This window comes from Uloborus diversus, chromosome 1 (assembly GCF_026930045.1).
Source record: "Uloborus diversus isolate 005 chromosome 1, Udiv.v.3.1, whole genome shotgun sequence".
Taxonomy (NCBI): domain Eukaryota; kingdom Metazoa; phylum Arthropoda; class Arachnida; order Araneae; family Uloboridae; genus Uloborus; species Uloborus diversus.
In genome coordinates this window covers 258,822,231-258,829,519 of record NC_072731.1, presented here as the reverse complement: position 1 = coordinate 258,829,519, position 7,289 = coordinate 258,822,231, and positions in this window count along the sequence as shown.

Here is a 7,289-nt window from a genome sequence, read left to right as displayed (position 1 = left end):
GCAAATAGCAAAAATTGTACTGTTAGGCTGCATGAGCGCCCCGAAAAAGTGTTTAGCTTAGGGCCCCGATATCTTAATCGGGGGCCTAGGTCAGTATGTTCTGGGGTTCTAGGGGTCCCCAGCACCCATAAGAAGCTTTTTGAACTAAGTTTGAATTTTCGGAAAAATTAAACAAAACTGAATGAATACAAAGCTCAAAAATTTTCGGGCCCCTTCCGACTTCGAGCCCCACTGCGTTGCGGGGTCTTGCGGTACGTAGTTACGCCACTGTATGCTATGACCAAAAAAGTATTATAATTTTATAATAAGTTAATTAAGCCCTCTCATTCTGAAAAGGTTTCTGCTTCCAATGCTTCGTATACTATTGTTTTGCCTTATTATCCAAAAGTTAGTCATCAAGTTGCAAAGATTTTAAAGAAATTTGGTTTCGATACAGCTTTTTCTCCAGTTAATAAGATAAAATTTACAAACTTAAAGGACCCCATTGATTGCCATAGCAACTGTGGCATTTATAGCATCTCCTGTAAGTGTGGACTTGGCTACGTTGGACAGACTAAACGTGCTCCCAAGCACCGTCTGAAAGAGCACGAAAAATATGTTAAACATAAAGAACTTGCTCGTTCTTCCATCGCTCAGTATTGTTGGACTTCTGGTCACTGTTTTGATTTTTCATCTGCAAAGATTATTTGTAAATGTTCTTCGTTTTATGACCTCGATTTCTGGGAAGCTTACCATACTTGGAAAAATTCTCATTCTCTTGTCAATGATTTTTCCAGGATTCCATTTTTTCATGATATTTGGAAGCAATTTCTATAATTGCCTTTCCTGTTTCTTTGGTGTCTCGCACTCTTTTTGTCTCCTGGCTTCTGATTGGTTGTCTCTTGCCTTGCTTTGAGCCCGGAGTGTGCATGCTGTTCGCTGATTGGTTGTTTGTTGTCATGTTCCTGTATTCCTATTGGTTGGCCCTCTTTGGTATAAATACCGGTGTCCACCTGGTTTTGTCAGTTCTCTCGCAACTTCTGGTTGTGTTGGTGAGCTTTTTGCACTGATGAAGAGGCACCATTGTAGCCTTGAAATAGCTATATGCTGTATTTTCTCGAATATTTGTGCTTTATTTACGTTGTTTTTTCACCTTAATCATATTGTAGCACAAAGCTTATATGATAATTTTTTTTTCTTTTAATTTAACAACCAATTTGGTAGTACCTCATATCAGAATATAGTGTTATACACTTAAAAAGGTAGAAGAGATATAGTATACGATAATTATATAAGATGTGGTTAAATTTTGCCCGTTGTAGCAAACTGTACATATCAATGTTATCTACGATATAACTTTTAATAGTAAATGTAGACTAAACTTGGAGTGGTTTTAGGATTTGCAAAGAGATCAAGTTTTTAAGGGGAGTTTTTATCAACAAATAAGAGGTTTTTTCCTTGTCTTAGCATTTGTAAAAATAATCAATGATATCATGATACTCTAGATCCTGAGTGAAATCATTATTTTTAATTAGCATGATAAATTAAGGGAATTTTGAGCCCCCCCCCCCCAGATATCTAAGAAGAGGGGCCTGTGCCCCGCATGCCCCTGCGGTAATCAGGCTCTGCAAATGATAAATTAATTATCCTAAATAATCTCCAGTTAACTATTTTTTATAACTTTTTGGTCACTTAGAATCAAATTTATCTTTTCTGGGACGTGAAGTTAACCGGCCGGGAAGCCGGGATTTTGTTTCAAAACCGGGACTGTCCCAGTCAAACCGGATCGTCTGGCAAGCCTAATCTTAACCCAACGGAAGGTAAATTTCGGCTGCAAAACGGCATTATTGCCTGGCGCGAAGTTGAAAATCGTCTGAATCTTCTCCAAACCAGTGGCGGATTTAACATGTCGTAAAGTCCGCAATTCCGAAGGACCCGACGGCCGTAAGGGCCTCGAAGGGTATTTATTCAAAAAGTCATTCAATAAATGTTTTATGCAGTTCCGTAATAGACAATAGGACCTTCATAAGTGCAAAACGTATCGGGTAGTAAATGTTCCAGATATCCGTATCCGCGGATATCCGAGGAAAAATAAAGACCTGTATCCGCATCCATATCCGTTACTTTTTGACGGATCTTTTCTATTCTAAACATTCTTAAATATTTAAATAAAAGACTCTTAAATTCCGATTAAATTGGGTTGTATTCCCTATTTAAATTATAAGGTATCATTTCATACGCCAACGGCCCTATGAGACATGTTTTTTTTTTCTTTTTTAATTTTTAGTTTACAGTAGTTTTTGTTATTGATTTGGGTTTCTGTTATTCTTCATTTTGGTTTTTCTCGGCATCCTTCAAAAAAAAGTGAGACAAAATTTTCTATTTACTGTTTGTAAAGGTGTCCCCGGCTCTGTTATTCCGTCGGTGGGAGTAATCTGGGTGGAATGGGTCAGCGCTGCATTTATGCTGAAATAAAATGCGTAAAATTATTTCTAGCTTATTCAGTAGCAGCTTTACACTCTTGCTCCTGTATCCTACATCTACCCAGCAAGCTAGAAATAATTTTTCACATTCTATTTAAACATTAATGCAGCGCTGACCCGTTCATTCCAACTCTCCCACAATTTTAACGGAGATTTCTTTAAAGCGTAATCATTAGTCTTTATTATATTTTCGCCATAGATGACATTTTTTGAAGAAACAGTGTTATTATTATCATTGGCGTCGTCAGCTGAAATTTATTGGGGGGGACCATTCTGACTCTGTCATTTTCAAGTTGCATTAAGAAAAATTCGTATATATATATATATATATTTACATATATATATATATACTATATGTATATATGTATGAGACAAAAGCTTGACATCAAATTGAAATGGGTATACATTTAATACAATACTTTTAAACGGGTACATCTTGATTTACATAATTACACAATAAGAAAAAAGAAAAAAAAATACCAACAAATACATTTTTTCTAGACTGCACATGGGATACGAATATCCGTGCTATTTTTTATTTATTTATTTATTTATTTTGTGATCAATTTCGTCCAAGATGTTTTTGTGAACGTAACATAAAGCAGCATGATTCAACCGCTTTTGTGTCATATCGACCTTAGATACAATTTCAGCTTTCTCAGCGCACTGAAGCTTCTTTCAACTTTCGAAGGGCGGCACACCAAGAGCAGCCGCACCAAATTTTCAACATTTTGAAACAGTGAACAATTTAATTAACCGTTCTTAATGAATGAAATCATCAAAAACGAAATCCAGCTTTATGGAATCAAAGCTGTTTAGAACAAAATGTGACTCATATAAGCCGCGACAACTGTATAATCAAATTTTTATATTACATAGTGATAAACCCTGCAGCTCTAAGTTCTTGGCACAAGTTGGATTCGAAGGAGTTTAATTTGATGTTTTTTAATTAAAAAATTAAAGTACATAATTCACCGTTATGACATTCACGAACTTACGAAAAACACAACTACAAAAATAAAATAAGACACAAATAATTAAGCTCTCATAATATCATATTTTAATAATGCAAACTTTTAAAGTATTTTCTTAATTTTTTCAGGTTTTTTGTAAAAGATGCACCAAAATTTTGCTTTTTTGTTGAATCCTCCATACACTCAATGCATATAAAATAAAAAAAACAGCAAAAACCATGCCCATGTAAATACATTAATTTCTGATTTCTCAAAGTCAGCAGGGAAAGTGCCCATCCTGATCCTCTTTAAATGACAGGCCTGTCTTAAGAGGCACACCCCACATATTGAAAAGTACTGGCCTACACAGAGAACAAACAGCATTTGGTGTATATTTGAATTCTGATCAGCGGGCGATGGGAAATAGAGAAATGAACTGCTTTTTTCTGACACGTGACAATAAGTTTTAAAATGGTTATTTCAATAAAATTTGTTCAGTAAAGCAGGATTATTAATGGATAATTTTCTGTTAAGCTTTAATAACTAAAAGGAGTATTATTTATTCCATTAAAAATTATAAAAGAGGTGAAACATTTCAAAAAAAAAAAAAAAGTGAGAGAGAAAGTTGAACGCATTAGCTCTGATAGGACTCATAACGTCAAAATATTGACTGTAAAACATACCTGATTAGCAGGTATTCAGGGGCTACTCGATAGGAGGTCACTGTGGACTTTCATAAACTTTCCTTTCCCAGAAAATTTTGTCTGACGAGTCTTCAAATTTCGAGTAGTTTTTGCGAAATATTGCATTAAAAAGATATTCTCATTAGATGTAGTGATCTGGGTAATTAGGAATTTTATTCGGAAAATCGATAAGTAACCCCATCTGAATAATGTAAAATCGGGGAGCCCCTACATGTATTATACTAAACAGAATGGTACTTACCTATCACGGTCTTTTGATTTTTTAAAGGATGTTGATGATGATTCAGTAGTTATAAAAATTGCTCAGGTTCATTTGATGTAGAAGGTTTGCTACATTTTCCCGTTTCAAGTCACCTCTCCATAGCCGTAAACGAATATGTAAAAAAAAGTATTTTTACCAAAATAGGAGCGCTCTTCAGGTCACCTACTCTCAAGGAGACCAAAAGACCACATGAAATTACCTTTATTTTTGTCGGAACGTTTCCCGATAGGGAAACTCCTTTTATTTCTCTCTCTTTTTTTTTTTTTTGGTCATCTTGCGCTTCTTTTTTCGTTGGTCTATCGGAAGTGACATCACAGTATCCATCGTTATGCTGGCTTACGATTTGCTTTTGATATTGCACGTTAATTTTTAGACTCCTCCTTTTTTTTCTTTTTTTTGTAACGTAACGCTTTTTTGGTCAAATTTGAGATGCCGCAAACACATTTGAGAAACCGCGCTTCGGTAAGGTACTTTGAAGCCACGTGTTGAATAATGACAAACACATGACACGTCCTTTCCCTTTCTACCCCAAACTTAACCTTTGACCAGCTAAGTGATTTTCTAAATTTTTGAGCATCCTTTGACCAGAGTGTTGTTGCCAGCTGCAAAAAACCGCCAAAGAGGTCAGGTGTCTCATTTTGTTTGGGTAACGTCGGAGTCGCTATAAATTGAATCGAATCGGAGAAACAAACACTGCCAAACTTGAAACAGAAACCTGGAAGCGCCGAGAAACGAGATAAGAAAGAAAGGGGTAGAAACTCAGATCCCCGTCTGACTTCTGTTGAGTCGTAAAAAGGGGAGGGGGGGGGGGGAGTTGTCCATCTAGTTTCAGTATCTTAAAGTTGTCCCGCTGTTTCCCCCTAAATAGCAACAAATACGCTGGAATGACTTTCAAGCAGGGCTGTGGAGTCGGAGTCGAACTGATTTTGGGGCAAAGGAGTCGGAGTCATTAGAAAACATTCCGACTCCGACCTTCTTTTTTACTTTCATTTTCACTGACTCTCCTTTCATTTTTTTTAAAAACTGACTAGCAATTGGTTCGATTACACGTATAAAAAGCTACTAATGAGAAAATAACTGCGATTATGGCAATCAGCTAACTTAAGTGCTTTCCGAACTTTCTGTAGCCGTCCCCTAGTTTGCTTGCTTTTCAACTTAACAAATAGCAACTGTCAGCAAACGGTTTTGTTGCCTAACATTTTCAAGTAATCACTTTCAAATAAAAGTAGAAATATAGTGTTTTGTTCAATCTCAGTTATAAAATAGTTAAAGGAAAGTAACAATTTAGTAAGTCGAGGCCCGTAGCTCGGGTGGAAACTTTTGAGAGTGTTCGGCAAATTTGCAAATAAGTTCTGGCATGAAAGCACGAATCTAAAAGATCCGATGAATTTTTTTTTTTTTTTTTTTTGTCAAGACCATTTCTATATGCTTAATTCTCCATAAAAAGTATGGAACAAAATAAGTGTAAATGATTTCTTGGTTACAACTCTCAATAATCGCGAATTTTCCAGGGGAAAGCCCTCAATTACCGAACAAAATCGAAAATCGCTTAAAATTACGTTGTTGAAGTTTTAATTTCGAAAAATTACTAGCCCTAATGTTACAAAATATGGTCTTACAACCGCGTTTTAAGACTTGAATTTCAGAAAATATTCGGGCAAGGGTCCCTATGCCGCCATCCTCCAATACCATGAGCAGTTTGGTTTTTTAAACTATACTTTAAAAATTTTTTTAAATGGAATAGCCCCTGATTATAAAACATTGCTTTAGTTTTTAGCACCATAATTTTGAAAATTTTACCAGGGAAGAGCTTCAGAACCTCTTTTCCGTAAAATCTTCGACGTTTGTCTAAAATTGCGTTTTTAAGCTTCAATGTAGAAAGCAGGGGGAGGAGGAATTGATTTCAATTTATGAAAAAATCGATCGGGGACAGTCCTTGAGCTCCATCCATTATCCTAACGTCGATAAAATATGGCCTTTAATCACGTTTTTAAAGCTTCAAGTTCTAGAAATTCCGCTGAGACCCCTGTACCTTTTATCACCCTAACATCAACAAAGGAGGACTAAAATTGCGTTTTTGAAGCTCAAAGTTTCAAAAAAAATTCCGGGGCAGAACCCGCGCACCCCTCTTTCCGATCAGGTCTAAATTTTTCTTTTATTTTTCGATGTGCCCCCTCCTCTTTTTCTTTTTTTTTTTTTTTTTTTTCTGGTTGCGTCACTAAAGTAGAATATTACTTTGGTTCAGGGCATAAGTCACTAATAGCAAGATGTATACACTGTACAGATTTTTCATTCCTGGGATCCTAGGGAGCAACTTCGGAAAGAAAGAAAAATCATTTCCAAAGTACAGAATTCCTTGAACTTTCTAATTAGTCCATGGAATTATTCGCGAATTAAAACCAACGCAACTTAGAAAACGATATCCGTACTTTAGGATTACAAAACGTAAGCAAAATTGTTTGGCGCCAGTGATCATGTAAACTATAAATACAACAATAAAAGACTATCAGCATATGTTTTGGGAAAGAGTGATAAGTCTCCGGATGTATGTGCGCAATACTCTCTGTAGCTCTATTTTGTTTAAACTGAATAACGTACATTGCGTTAAACGTTATGATTTCTTAAATTCATTTATTTTTTGAAAAAGTAAATTCTTTTAGAATTTTAGTTGGATGGCAAAATATGAATCAAATAAATTTCCCTTGAAAAAAAAGTTTGCCCCCCTACTTTACGTGGGCAAGTTACGCCTCTGTTCGAGGGGGTCCGATTTTCAAATATTGAGGGGGTCCGGTCCTCAAATATTGGGGGGGTCCGGACCCCTTGGACCCCCCCGGCCGCGACGCCCATGATTATTATGACGGGAATATCTTCCGTAATCAATTTTAAACTTGGACAGTTGAATTGGGCA